Source organism: Larus michahellis, chromosome 5 (assembly GCF_964199755.1).
Source record: "Larus michahellis chromosome 5, bLarMic1.1, whole genome shotgun sequence".
NCBI classification, from domain to species: domain Eukaryota; kingdom Metazoa; phylum Chordata; class Aves; order Charadriiformes; family Laridae; genus Larus; species Larus michahellis.
This window is the reverse complement of record NC_133900.1, coordinates 13,823,955-13,839,850: the sequence shown is the minus strand read 5'-3', so window position 1 is coordinate 13,839,850 and position 15,896 is coordinate 13,823,955. Positions and strand designations below refer to the sequence as shown.

The 15,896-nt window shown below is 38.8% G+C and overlaps 1 protein-coding gene across 3 annotated transcripts in view; it reads right to left on the bottom strand.

The window, feature by feature from the left end:
* TTC29 (tetratricopeptide repeat domain 29) overlaps nt 1-15,896 on the bottom strand; it is a 279,336-nt gene that overhangs the window by 234,519 nt on the left and 28,921 nt on the right. The window contains exon 1 of one of the 3 annotated variants that reach the window (XM_074588977.1): nt 12,562-12,607. The exons of the other annotated variants lie outside the window; for them this stretch is intronic. The gene's annotated coding sequence lies outside the window, so the exon portion shown is untranslated. Of the gene's footprint in view, nt 1-12,561; nt 12,608-15,896 lie in introns of those variants that run through there. 3 annotated transcript variants of the gene reach the window in all.

The window sequence follows — 15,896 nt, the reverse complement described above, 5'->3', positions numbered from 1 at the left end:
TATCAAAATTCATATAACCTGCAATTCAACAAGTTTTCAGGAAAATGTTTAAGCATGTTCCTAGTGTTACACACACATTCTTGCCTGAGACTTTGATGACTGAGGAAGAATTGATTTAGATGTGTGTTTCCTACAGAGGCAATATTTCATACCTTGTTTTCTGGGAAAAAAAGCTCAAACCCTAAAACTTTAACATAAAATCCCAACAAATGACGCATAATATTTTTTATTTCTTGCAGTCTCTGCCTCCACATTGGGAAAGGAAATGAAAGCTGTAGCAAGTAAAGGAAATTATGGCTTTTTCTTCATTCCTCCTACACATGCATTAAAAAGAAGGGGTGCGTGGGAGGAACATAAACATGTTAACGCATTTACATTCCCTTTGCTCCATTTTCTCCATCCAAAAATCAAACAGAGTTCAAATGAAACATGAGAAGCTTTAGCCCAAAAGCAGAAAATCTTAGAAAGTGTCGGAGGTTGTTATGGGAATGAGGACAGAGTGAGTTTAAAAGGCCTTCCAGAGTCCATCAGTTACATTAACACCCACAAATTAATTACCTTACCTGCCCTGAACTTTAACTACATACATATGTTATATCACTAGCAATCAAAACTTACTGATATATCCTTGTAAACAGTATGTGTCTTCTGAGCACATGTATCAGTAATTTTAATCCACACCACTTAAGACAGAAAAGGTTGCACGCTCTAAATTTCAGTTTTGTCACTACTTACACATGACGTTGAGGCACTCCGATATTTGTTGATAGAAAAAAATATTTTACCTAACAGTGAAAAATATGTAAAAGTGACTGATCCAGCACATCTCTGACAACATATTTCACGTATGCCCAGTTTTCATGCACTTATTTTCCTATAATGCCATTGGGTGTCAGAATTACTCCCTGCAGTCACAACAGATACGGAGCTTATCCAGGGAAACTATCTTGGACTGCAGTCCGCTGAAAAGTTAAATCTAGCAGAGAACTTTGATGTTTACATGACCACCATAATAATTACTATAAAAACAAGGCATTTTTTCAAGTTCATCTTCCGCTATTTGCTATGAAATTGAAGACTACATTATGCTTATTGCACAGTATAAACAAACTATTTTTATTAGACTTATTTTTTTAGAACATCAGAATAAATTGAATTTCCCTGAGTTAATTTTTCCAGGTTCTTTTTAAAATAAAATGTTCATTTTGGACTATGACAGCTAAAACAGAAAACATGGACACAAACTTAGCTTTCTAGCCTGCAGGCAAAATATAAAATTGTTGTTAAATTGGAGTTGACCAGAAAATGGATGGTGAAACTCATGTGTGAAACTTTTGTTAATAACAAATATTTGTCCCGTGACGTGGATTGTACGTACAGCACATAACAAGGTATGCATTACAGTGTTATGGCAGCAGGATTCAGGAGCATTTTGCTGAGCCCGTCTGAAGACCAAATACTTCTGGTACCAACATATGTAGACATTACACCATGAAATACCTCACTTGTGTTATATATATTATCAACATACTTTCCATGTGATGAGTAAAACTCAAAGTTTTGTAAGCTTCTTAATATTCATTTAATTAGTGTTTTCTGTCTTCGCTCAAATGTGACTGATTGAACATCCCCTTTAACGTTCATACCATTTGCCTCAAATATCACAGAATGGTTTGGGTTGGAAGGGACCTTTAAAGATCATCTAGTCCAAGCCCCCTGCAACGAGCAGGGACATCTTCATAGACCAGGTTGCTCAGAGCCCTGTCCAACCCGACCTGGAACGTTTCCAGGGATGGCACATCAACCACCTCTCTGGGCAACCTTTTCCAGCATCTCATCATCCTCATCGCAAAAAAATTCTTCCTTCTGTCTAGTCTAAATCTACTCTCTTTTAGTTTAAAACCATTACGCTTTGTCCTGTCACAACAGGCCCTGCTAAAAAGCTTGTCCCCATCTTTCCTGTAGGCCCCCTTCAAGTACTGAAAGGCTGCAGTAAAGGTTTCCCTGGAGCCTTCTCTTCTCCAGGCTGAACAACCCCAACTCTCTCAGCCTGCCCTCATAGCAGTGTTAGGACTTTGTATTCCCTGTGCAAAATATAAAGGAATGGGTCCCTAACATTCTAGTTTCATAAGAGATTGAGTTGAACACAAGCCATCTCAAATATTATCCTGAAATGTGAACTAAACATGAACTTTTTTGAAGTTCAAAAAGTTAACAAATCCCCACGCTTCTTGATTTTAATATGACATTACGTCCTTCTCATGTGGAAAAGGTAGTGTATTTCTAATTAAAGAGAGATTGTTAGAGATTTCCAGTGATTTCCAGAGCACAGAGGATCAATCAATTTATAAAATTACCATACCAAAAGTAAAGCCAGGATAGGGATGCTACTAAATGTGGACTATACTCCAAGGATAGATATTTAAGTATGATGGACTAATTTCAGGTTTCATTTAAAAGGAAGGAACTAGCGACTCCTGCTCTTGTAAGGAGTCAAATTTCTTCCTCAATAGGAAAAATAGCAGCCAGTTAAAAGCTTGCAGTTACTTATGCTACTACATACTATGTAAATTCATTGCACAAATATCAGAACGCTCCTCTGAAGATCAGATATTGAGCAGTCTTCATTGCCCTTGGTTGTCCTCAAGCACTAAATATTGCACGATTTTTTTTTTTATTTTTTTTTTTGGTTTAGAGATGAATCATCTAAAATACAAGTACCATTACAGCTGTGATGGTCAGAAGAATAGTATCTTTGCAGTAGTGAAATTAATACAGTTTGGAAAAAGCTTTGGGCACTGAAGCCCTTTCTCCAATAACTTTTTTTTTCCCCAAGTGATATTGGTTGTTGTAATTAAAGATTTTATTTGCACTCAAAAGCCTTGACTCAGCTTTTCTGGAAATTACTCTAAGAAACTCTGGTTCTGACTGTGACCTAGCCATTCAGAGACAGGATAATGAGGGGGGGCGGGGTGGGAACAAAACAAAACAAAAAAAATTGAATTCGTCAGTAGTTCAAAATCACTGGACCATTTTTCAGAACGAAGTATTTTGCTTTGGGCCATGACATCTTCTAGGCTCCAAGAAGGAACTCATGTTCTACAGTGTTAGAATCAGAAATCTTGTTATAGGGAAAAGCTTTTGCTTCAATTTTTTCATGATGATTTATGTAGCTGAGTTTTAAGGAATATCACTGTGCAGTTAGTGGATTCATCATTTTGCTCCTTTTTCCAGCGCACAGTTTCGACAGAAATAACAGACACCATATTCTGCCTACCGCTGACCACCACCATGATATCTAGACATGTTTTAAGTCAAACAATGCATTTATGATTACTGCTCATCTTTGTCTGAGATGTGGCAGCCAGTTCACACAGAATATTTAAAAGCATCATGACCAATAGCTGTTCCTTGAACTGTTTACTCAGCACGGTTGAAGAGTTTTCTTCAGCTTTGGCTCAATGTGGTTTCAGCCTTGAGCCAGAAACACTGTGATCTTTGGGGGCTTACAAAGCATGAGTAGCCTTACAAAATCTAGGCAGTTTGCCAAAGGTTTTTTGGTTTTGTTTGTTGGTTTTTTTTTAAATTTTGTTGAACTGTGGTGGAAGGTTAAACAATTCACACAGTTTTGATTCTCCCTACCCCCAATTTGCTTTGCACTTAATGTCTTCTTGTCAAGAAATAAAGTAACTCCATAACGGGATGGATGGAACCATTTCAGCTATTACACAGCAATGATGGTATTGATGGAAATCTGAAACAAATGTTGACCTCAATCCTTCTCAGCTTGAAAGAAATAAGTATATTTAACATGCTGAAAAGTCTTTACATCACATGGTATCAATTTTATTATGGCTTACTTAAAAAAAAAATAAATTAAAAAACCAAACCCAGCTTTATGCCCTCTGAGAATTGGAGGGGCTCATGCCAAGGGGCAAGACTTGCAAGTTTGACTCGAGCGAAAGGATGTCTTGTTTCCAAAAAACACTAATGTGCACATCATACAGTACAAGCATATTTCTACTCGTGCATTTTAATTTATGCATGCTTTGTGGCAGAAAAGGTCTATCACTTAACAACAGATATGAAGGGGGGAAAAAAAAAGGAACCTATTGAAAATTAATGTTTGAAAGCCCTGGGCCATATTAGGCCATTGATTTTTAAGATTAAAACCAGATGTCTCCTTTCTAAAGCACTCTGAATGATATATTGCTTCAGAGAACTAACTGGACGTAGAGATTTTAAGTCCGATTGTGAGCCGCAGAAATTCTGTAAATCAACCCTTAAGTGAGCAGATACATTAGGAAAAAACCAACAGACTAGTATGTAACAAAACATGGTTTTGTTCTTTTGACAAATGTTACTTTATTCCCGATTGCACTTTGAAATGATCCCGTGAACACACTCTGGTGTGTTTAGGGGCAGGGGGAGGACGGTCTTGATGAGACACCTGTAGCTGGGTGCCTCTGCTAAGGAACCTTTGTCAGGAGCTATGAAGCATGGGCCCTGTTTGTTCAAAATATAGAATTCCTGAATTAGCCAAACATTATTTAATGAGGTCCCTTTATAGACTATAAAAAGCTCAGCTAGTAAATTGCTAGATAGATTTAGGCTGAAATTTTCAATATGCAAATTATATCCTCACTGGTAACAAAATAAATGTACCTATTCTTGCTTAGAAATGCATACGCTGAAAGGGAACCTGACACATCTCTCCTTAAAGCAAGAACAAACCAAAAGGTAAGGTCAGCAACATGTTTTCCATCTTATACCTCCACATTTAGAAGGTATCACTCCCATTTGCCCTTTCAGACCTAATTATAGCCTGTGGCAGAGCTGTAAACAGTTGCATTAGTGGGCATTCACTTTTCTGTTTTTTAACGTAAGAATAAATAGTAGCAGTAACGTTATGCAGATTGCAGCCGTCATCGTTTCCAGTGTAAGCCAAGACGAGAACGTGCCCTACTAACTTCTGCTGCTGGAAAAACACTAAAATGGAGGCCTGCGTTCTTGCCAGGATTTCAGTGGAACAGCGGCGGGTGGGTGCTCGCTGGCAATGTTAGGGAATGCCTGTGAAGGCAATCACCCAGCTGCAGAGAGACTGCAGCTCAACCTGCCCTGAACTGACATGCCCAAATCTCAGTCAGCCATGCTCTGCACGCTAGTGGTGCTCTCTCTTCCTCAGCCTTATGCCTTTTCGCTTTCCCTTCTATGAATGCACAGCAAAAAGTAACACGTGCTTCTTTTCCGGGGTGAGAGCCCAACCACTACATTAATATTTTTACCTCTGTGAGCAACCCCTCTAAGGTCCCATGTGGTATATTTTCCAAATGGTTGCCAAATTTCAAGCCACATAGCTAAAAATTCACCCAGAAATGTTTTTATTTCTTTATTTCATTTTTCAATTTTCCTTTCAACAGCGTCTTTCCATGAAATGTTCAGTAAGTGAGGGCATGCTTTGGCATTTATTTTTTTCCTCAAAGGGAGCATTTTCATTTATGTCAGCAGGAGGTTATAGGACTGCACGTGGCACGTTTACTGTGAACTGTTAGCTCCAAGTGGTGGACATCAGAGGCAAAAACATTTCTACTGAGGGAGTGATTTAAGGGTTGCCATGGTTTGGGCCGAACTGACCACTGAAGCGCGCAACAGATGCTCTCCCCCAACTCTGTCTCCAAAGAGAGGAGAGATAGGTAGGTAAAGAGATTTATCTCAAACCAGGGCAGGGGTCTAACGGGCTCTGACTTCGATGGAGTTACGTGACATTCCCTAATACACATTACCGCCTTCTACAGTATTATTTCTAACACCACATTTCTTTCCATCCATTCACGCTTTATCCCGGTTTGCAATGTTTCTGAAAGTGCTTGTCTTTCATTGACTATGTATAGTATAGTGGAATAATTGTTCTGCATTCTAGTTTCAACACTAATCTTCGACACAAAGGCACGGATCGGCACCATACCCTCACGTACAGCCACTATCGAATTGATTATTCAAGCGTGTGTCACAAAAAGCTTATGTCTCTCTCAGGCTAGTCTGCAGACAGGATGCAAAACTCCATGAAACATACTCAAATACTCTGGGGATGGCCTGTACCTTGGACAGATTAAATGTATCACTACAATACTTTCCTTTGACTATTCCTTACAAACATCTTTCAGTTTAGTTGTTTAATATTGACAAATAACACTGAAGTACACTGTGATGTCATCACTTATTTATACTGTAATCCTCACTTTACCTATTTGCATTATTTACCTATATTACCATGATTTACATATTGCATAATCTGGTCACATTTTAGTATCGTGCTCCTGATGGAGCATCCCATGTGATTGCATACCTATATTACCAGGAATAATAATCATAAATAATTTACAGCTTAGACTTTGAAAACAATGATTTGAAGCAAATGTATTGTTTATGCCAACAGAAAGCCTTATGGTAGTTATAGAAAATGAAATAAAATATGTAAAATAGAAATTGTACACTGTTCCCCTCACTCAATCCCTAACATTATTTATATGAATAGGTACATTTAGCTTTAAGAAAACAGTAGGGCAGCTTTCAACTCTACAGGAATAAAAACTGATTTTCTGAGTTCCTTGAGGCTCACTTCTTCAGCTTTATCACAGAGAAAATGCATATAATTGCAGCATTTCAAAAATTAAAGATATTGATGGAGAGAATCAGAGCAAGCAAGCACATAGAGCAATTGCAATAAAATATTCTCATTTAACAGTATATTGGAGAGGTGGGAAAAGGGAATAAGCCATTTACGTGAAAGGTTGAGCTACCATGTAAGCTGTCTCAAAGTGGTTTGAGGTTCTCTGACACAAATGTAAAAAGCTGAGCAATTATGCTAGTGAAAACCACTTAATCACTTGACAGTTATTAGACATGAAAAATCTAACTGCATTATAGTCAGTTAATACCATTGGGTAAGCTAATAAATTCATAACATACACAAGCAATTTACCTGAATAGTTTGCGCTGTATACTTAGGACCAAACTCAACCTTTGTTTACTCCAGACATCCCCTGCTGAGGTGGCAATCATTGCATAGGCATGATGTACAATCCCGGTAATATCCAACAAAAAAAGTTTAGTGCACGCAGCAGGCAACTGCAGTGGATAAAAATCTTTCTAAGTATTGCTGCTAACAAGGATCATGGATACAATAGATAGCGCTGAGACATAGAACTTAGGCAAATGCTGGACACCAGACTCCATTCCCCTGCTCAGGGCTGTTCTGTGCTGACTACGCACTTGTCGTCTTTGACCTGGGAGCTCCTAGGGTGCCATGCAAGCGCTTTCTGTATGTGTCCAGAAGCGATCAGATGCAGAGATCAGGCAGAACAGCACTTAAATCCCCAAAGGTCCTGTACCACTCATTGTGCACAGAAGACAACTAAAATATACATCAACACGATCACATTAATCTCGTGAGGGGCCAGATCATCACACAGAGAACAGACAAGCACTGAGAAATTTTCCCCCCAAAAGTTGGAAATGCAAAGCCAGCGTTGCCTTTTGGCCAAGGGGGTTCCAACCCACTTTCTAGAAACTGCATTTGAAGATGAGACACAGAGTATAGCAGGCATGCAGTGCACCTTAGTCTTGCACTCTTTCTGGTGTGGATGTTAGGCAGGCATCACACCACAGTGCCTATAATGGTGACCTTAACCTGATGAGCAAGGAGAATCCTCAGTTCTCCCTCTGGCCATCCTAGATTCAGTCCAGTTTGTAGCTGATCTTACCTCCCATCACATCTGCTATCAAAGACTCTTATTTACTTTGACAAGTGAAAGACTGTTTCTGAAAAGAAACCTAACCAGAGAAATGAGTAGTAAAGGTAGTAACATATCACCATGCTCGCGCTCTCTCCGTCTTCTTTTTTTTTTTTTTCCCTAAGAGGATGAGACTAAACTGCAGTCTTGCTTTTGCCACACAGTTAAGGATGCATTTCATGCAGGCTGTCCAGTCATACTGAATCTATTAGGCCACCTACCTTAATCAGAAAGCCCACAGGGAAAGACTACTGCATTAAATATGTGTGTTCTACTCCTGCCATTTTCAGTTTGCTATTTTGCCCATAGTCCTATTCCAATTTCAACATAATGGCAAAAAGAAAGGCAGCATAAATCAAGTCTTCCTAAGCAGAGAGAACCATACCTGTAGAGAGATGTTTATCTGAAGACGTGCAAAAGGAATAAACAACACACATCAACTGTTCAAACAAAGCAAAAAATCCCAAGCAAACCTATTCTGTATTTCAATCTGCAGTATATCCTGCAGGACATAATGCATAACATACGCCTGTCTCAGCAGTTTGATAACTCAATTCACGTATCTTGGTCTCACTGAAGAGGAAACGTTGGAGACTAGGATTTATTTTTCCTTTCAGCTTGCTTTTCATTTTTGGCACTCCTTTTTAGGGATATAGATACGGAATGTTCTTCCTTTGTTCAATATCACCAGTGGGTATATTAAAAGGACAGAGAGGATCATGCCGGTAGCCTATTTAAACAGAACAAAACCCGAATTTAACAAAAAAAAAAAAAAAAAAGCCTTTGAAAGTAACATTTATAGACAGTTCGCATAACTACAAGAGGAAAAGATCTGTTAACTCCAGCAAGAAGCAAAGAAAGCCCCTCCCCTCCGAACACACAAAAACTCCAATTACCAAGAGAACATTTTTCCTTCATCTTGCTGTGTAGGTATTAATGATGCTTTTGCATTTTTCTCTTTTTTTTTCTCTTGTCTTCTGATCGTTTTTCTGTTTCCCAAGGAGAACAAGAATTATGACCCTATCTGTACTAAACTAGGCTGTGAAGATAAAATGTATGCCAGGTACATCTTTTTGAAGTGGGTATAAATTGTTATTAATAAAATATTTTTTAGAAGCCAGCTTAGTTTATCCTGGTGGATATCCATTCTTACAGGCAGTCTAGACCGGTTCTACACAAGGTAAATATCCTTTAAGACCCAGGTGGTGACTTGTGCTGTGACACCTGACAGTCTTATCACCAGTGTTCACAAAATTCTACATTCATCCAAGCAGCACGCTCACGTCTTCTCTCATGGCACTCTTACTGGAGCCAATGCTGCAAAGTTGCCTATGTTTTGTTTCAAATCCCATCTCGTAGCTTCCATTAGGGACACAATTAACTGAAACCATTACATGGCAAGGGACGAGCTGTAGCGTTTCAGCCTGACAGAGTAAGATGCTGTATATCACAGTATTTTTCTTATTCTGACATTATTCTGTATTCTGACACATATATTTGTCTTGGACATCTGCTATTTCTCATTCCTTCCTAATCCTAAAGGCGGGGACATACTTCCATGTGTCTAATGCACGTTGTCTCTAGGCCTTATCACAATATAAACAACCAATGAGTGCAGCAAACACTGCTGAAAGTAAGAAGTGTTCGGATAACTCATAGCTCTCTGAGTGTTAATGTATCACTTCCATCTAATTGGGCCTCTGACAATACTTTTTACTAAGAAAAGGAAATGAGCCTTTAGAGTGTGGGGATCTAGTTGGTCTTTTAAAACCTCTGTGTTTTACTTTTGGGGTAAATAACCTGTCATCTTTTTACTAGAAATGCTAATATTTTCTTGAGGGATATCATTAATGCTGCTGCCCCATTCATGATTTCAGAGACAACTGTAACTTTAATAAACAGTCAACTAAGTTTTTCTGAGAATGGTTCCCCCCACACTACTGCACAAGTATAGCCATTTAAATATGCCTATTAGAGACCTCCACGTTCAAAGTGTGTACTAAAAACCCTTCAATTTGGGGAGCCCAAGTTCTAACTTTTGGTTTTTCAGGTTATCTGTGGTACAGTTAGACATCCAAGTGGCCACTAGTAACCTGATAACCTACTTGTACCTTAGGTACACATGCAAATTCAGGATAATATCACATACACAGTTGTGCAAACTCAAACTTTGGGAACTCTGTCCCTTAACCTGCCTTTTTGTAGCAAATAGAATGATAAAACTGTAACATGGCATTTGTGCAGTAGAGCACTACTAGTAATTCTCATTGGTTACCTTATGAGTTAAGGCCATTATCTTTCTAGAAATTCTGCCTGGGAAAACTGCAGTTCCACAATAACGCTTTCTGCCACTGTTGACATTTTCTTCTCTCGGAGCTGAGGAGTGAATCCCCATTAGTATTGTTAAGACTTTAAAAACTCTTTTCCTTTCAAGCAGCTGGCTATAAACTTTGCAGGCAAATCTATCAACCTTCCACAGTTGGCAATCAAAATGAATTGAGTGCCAGTGAAAATAAATACTTTAAGAGATTATACTTCAACTAGGAGTCAGTTGTATTGTGTTTAATGTCCTTAAAATACAATGAGGAATAACCACGCTCATATTTTTTCCCCTTAGGTGAAGGAGTGCCCTGATGATCCCCCCCCTTAAAAGCAGCAGTGCTTAAATCTGTGAGTCACCAACTGACTCGCCCATTTTGGTTCTTATTTAGAAGAATTTTTGAAGTTTAAGGTGCTTACAGGAATCAAGTTTTACACATGTTTCAGATCTACTTGCACTGGTTAGTCGCTCTGTTTTATGCTATGTATAGCCTATTAATCAAGGCAAACACAAAGGGAAGCCTAGCTATGCAACTTCAGGAATTTATCTTCTAAGCACTGAGCCAAAACTGACATCCCTAACTTTCTTGATGCCAAAGAACCTCACAGAAGTCTATTGCTAGCATAAGGCAAAGAGTATACCAAGATTTTTCCAAGTATTGGCACATAGGTGGAATGGCAAAAAGAACCCTTTTGTTCCTCAAACACATAATTTTGTGCAGCAAGCTCAAGTTGCCTTCTCAGACCCAGAGAAAGGGGAGAAAAACAAAACCCAACCATCCTCACCCTGCAATACAGATATGCAACTTTGGTTGACATCAGACAACATCACATACCTACAAATCAGTCTGTCAGATTAGAAGCTGCCTCCTTAACCTTGTACACATGGTTCCTATTTAGAACAGCTACACTGGCCTTAGAGCACTAAGCGATGAGGAAAAAGCTTGTTTATGTTCAGAGTCAAATCCACAGTCCCCACACTGACCATGTAACAACTTACTTATCTTTTCAATTTGAGCTGTTTTCCCTCTTCACGCCAGAAAAGCACAGGCCACTTTTCAGGGTGATGAAAACAACTTTAAAATTAATCAGTCAGGCACAGGACATTCAGGATTTAACTGCATGGTTTTCTTTAGACATGTTTCCCCCCTCCCTGGTGTTATTCACACAGCTTAGACTAAGAAGCGGACTTAGATTTTTCTTCCTGATATGCAACAGTTAAACTGGGACATTCAAGCATGGATTTATAACTTCTACACTACAAATTCTGTATAGTTACAGGGCACAGAGATAAACCCTTCTGGAAGCAAAGTGGTGGTGGGACTGATTTGACAATAAGGACTGCTATATTTATAATGAAAAAGAGAGCACAATCAGAATTTTTCTTGATGTGACATGTGAATTCCTCTTGGTCTTTGACTGTGAACACCAGCAAGAGCCTGGATCTGCCTTCCCTATAACTTTTCATTAGGTAGGTAAAGACAGCAGTAAGAGCCTCTTGGTCTAGTAGAATCATAGAATCATAGGGTTGGAAGGTACCTCTGGAGATCATCTAGTCCAACCCCCCTGCCAGAGCAGGGTCACCCAGAGCAGGTTGCACAGGAACGCGTCCAGGCTGGTTTTGAATGTCTCCAGAGTTGGAGACTCCACCACCTCTCTGGGCAGCCTGTGCCAGGGCTCTGCCACCCTCAAAGTAAAGAAGTTCCTCCTCATGTTTAGGTGGAACTTCCTATGCTCAAGTTTGTGCCCATTACCTCTTGTCCTGTCGCTGGGCACCACTGAAAAGAGCCTGGCCCCATCCTCCCGATACCCACCCTTTAAGTATTTATAAGTGTTGATAAGGTCCCCTCTCAGCTGTCTTTTTTCCAAACTGAAGAGACCCAAATCCCTCAGCCTTTCTTCATAAAAAAGGTGTTCCGGTCTCCTAATCATCTTGGTTGCTCTCTGCTGTACCCTCTCCAGCAGTTCCCTGTCCTTCTTGAACCAGGAGCCCAGAACTGGACACAGTACTCCAGGTGCGGCCTCACCAGGGCAGAGTAGAGGGGAAGGTGTCCCTGCCCATGGCAGGGGGGTTGGAACTAGATGATCTTTAAGGTCCTTTCCAACCCAAACCATTCTATGATTCTAGAACACATAAAAGTGTTTCTTCTGAAAGTATGAAGAAAAAAACCTAAATGCATTCCAAAACAGAAACACCAGTGCAAAGCAGATAGAACTAACTTAATTTGCTTTCTTTCCGGTTAACGAAAAAAGATGGCAATTTTCACTGGTTATCATATAACAGTAATACCAGCATATGCCATAGTATATGAGAACCCGTAGGATGTTATGCACTGCAGTGGATTTGTTAACAGAGATACCTCGTATCCGCTTGATGGAGTGACTGCACTGAATAATTTGGTTTATTGCAAGCATTCTCTTAGCATAATCGGAGTATCACATTCCTTACCTTTATGGAGCTTTGATGTTCATGTCTAGCCAGGTCAGATAAAGATGATGCTACCTTATCTCTGAAAAAAATCACATTCTAGTTTAAAGCCTTCTTTAACCAGCAGGATTTAAAAACAGTTCATTTGGCTCTCTTAAGTATTCTGCTAAAGGAAAAAGAATGTTACTGAGCTATCTGTACTCATAAATAAGGGACAGCAGCTGGAACATGGTTTACAAGAGACAAAACCCAGCAAGAATACTTAAAGACCCGTACCTAACTTTAAGCAAGGGAGTGTCCTTGTGAAGCAAAAAGATTTAGCTTACATGTTTGAGTTGGGCAAATACTTCGAATGTTTCATTAAGACTTCAGGATTTGCGTGCTCTTGACTTCTAAGTTCAAAGTAAGCTTCAGTGAATCCACAGCAGTGTTGTTCGTTCGGTTTGTTTTTTTCTTTTGTTTTGGATTTTTTAAAGAGAGATTCTTCCATGGAAAGGATTCTTTCCCAGCGTAAAGAGGATAAATGTAAGACAGCACATCCTATGCTGGGATGAGGAATACTGGAAATACATTCCATCACACCTGAACTCACATTAACATTGGTAAACATGCACAGGGAATAAGCCTTTGGGGAGGCAGTGAGCAGGTATACAGCAAGGAGACACTGCATCTATGTCACTGCATACAAGCACAGCTTAAAAAAAAAAATAGCGCTCAAACTAAAAGCAAAGAATTTGGGATTCTGAGTGGAGTATGTTGTTACTGAGATAGTGAAGAGTTGTGGAATCCTGGTTTCACTGGCGCAGTAGGGGAAACATCCTCTAACATTAGCAGAGATATTCTTTTGACAATTTTGGCACCTTTGCCAGGAAAAAAAATATTTACTGTTTTGAGGGTTATAAAATCCACTCAATCCAAAAAAAGCTGCACCTTTCTGAGCAAGGTAGAAAAGAACACAGCAATCTCAATTTGCATCTACTCATAGCCTTTTTGAAACAAAAACACTGGAAGTACGCTGGAGATCAATCTTTCCTAACTGGAAGCAGCAATTAAATACGTCCTTCAAAAATCATGAAATTATTTCTCATCTTTGAATAATTGGTATAGATGTATACAGTGGAAATCTCCACAACTAAGAGCAAACTCTGTTTTCAATTCAATGTGATATTTTAAACTACTTTAGGAATGCCAAAAATCAGAAAACTGGTGCCAAAGTCAACCATATAGAAAATTTTGCCCTAAAACTGCCAAGGTTATTATGAGGTTTCTACCATGAATAAGGCCATTGTATCTGAACAGCTCTCCTGTTCTACCCATTTTCAGACTTTTAAGATTTTAAGCTTTCAGAACAGATTCTCTTTTCTTCATTGTTTCATCTCTGGAGATGTTTATAAGATGTAACAGAGCTATTCATAGCAGGGCGTACTCTATTCTTACCACTATGCAAGAGAAAAACCCAAATACATTCACATAAGTATTAATCTTGACTATGTGATTCTGTCAAAATTCTCCTCTGATTTTGTACCACCTCTCTAGGCCAAATTCCACCTTTCATTGATACTGCTTCTGAGTATTCTTTGGCGATCTCATTCCTCACCTTTAAGTCACATTTTTCTTGCAGTCATGGCTGGGATCAAGAGTCTGATCTCCCGTGAACTACTGCTTTCCAACAATCCCTTGCATAAGTCATTCAGACTGTGTAACATCCTCTTCTAGCTGAACTAAAGATCATCTGCAACCAGTCAAACTTAAACAGCAAAGACTGAAACTGACCGTTGGAAGGTTCAAGATTCAGGCTTTGCTCTTATTCCCTACGAGACAATACTATGGCTGTAAGTAGCAAGAGTTTTTCTAGGGTTTACGGTTATTGGAATTCAGAATTTATGACTGAAAGGATCACCTGTAATTCATGACATGACATTAAAAGATGCAAGATTCCCCAGGGGTGAGGGAACCCACAACATTTGTAATATCTGCATTCAGATTGCATGCTGACATTTGGAAACACGAAACCCAGAGAAATATGCAGAGAAAAACATCTACGTGCTTTATTGCAACCAGTTTACTCCAATGCTATTACTAATTTATTCACACACTCCATTTTACTTCCTCTTCCAGCTAAAACAATCCATACTCCAACTTCACCTCACTTTAATTCAAGTATAAACTCTTAATAGGTATCTCAAGTTTTTCTATATGAAAGAACAGACACATTCAAACAGTCTTTTAATTTGTAAAGCTGTTCTTTCTTAATAGTGCTTAGATTACCCATTGAAATATTACACTAGAGCATAATTTTGGCCTTTTAGTATCAACCAGGGAACATGTGTGGGTGTTTTCTTGTTAACTTGGTATTTGGAGTATTTCAAGTATTGAAAATACATAACAAAATTTTACTCTTTACTGTACAGTCAGGTTGTCTTCTAAGAATGCCAAAATGAAAGTGCTGACACAACTCAGTTGTCCCTCCTAACCCCTCCCAAAAGAAAGCCTTAATGAGAATACAGAAGAGCAAAGAGTTTGTTTTGTTTGTTTCTTTGGGACTTTTTTTGTTGTGTTTTTTTTGTTTTTTTTTTTAATTAAAAAAACAAAACAAAAAACCAAAACACAACTACCTCAAGCATGAGTTAAGCAATATGATGCCAATTATGGACTAGTAGAAACTACACAAGAGTGTGAACATTGAGAAAGCTTTTAAAAACATCATTACAGGATTTTAATCCCCCAAACGTTACACGTTTTGCCAGGTATCTGTTGACTTATGGTAATAGGCAAACACACACACCCCTCCCCCAAAAAATAAAAATGAGCAGTTGATAGGCTCTAGAGAAATACTATTGACTTCTCCTAAGCAGATTTAGAGAAAAATGGAGAAGTGGAACACAGATAAGTATTCAATATCCTACCACGCACATTTGCCAACCATTGATCTAATACAGGGCGGGGAAACCCACAAAAACACACCAAAACAACCCAACCAAAACAACCCCACACAAACAAAAGAGCCACAGAAGATATAGTCCAACCCTTTCTAATCTATCCTCAAGCTAATGCTGAATGAATATCAGGGTATGCCTGAGGGAAAGATGTTGATAGAGAATCCTCACAGAATTTTTTTGTGGACACTTGTACTCAATTTATAGTTTTGGATATTTAAAGTATATTGCATGAAAACACGTAGTTTGGCAGGATTAGTTCCATTAATCAGGTAAGTCTGAACAGACAGCAGAATCTAGATTTAGCTGCTAGCAAATAAAAATCTTTCAAGACATGAAAGAATGCCATAGGGCTGTATTAAAACATTACCAGTGTGTTACTTCTAAAGTTCACAACCATATTTCAGAAGAAAAACTTTG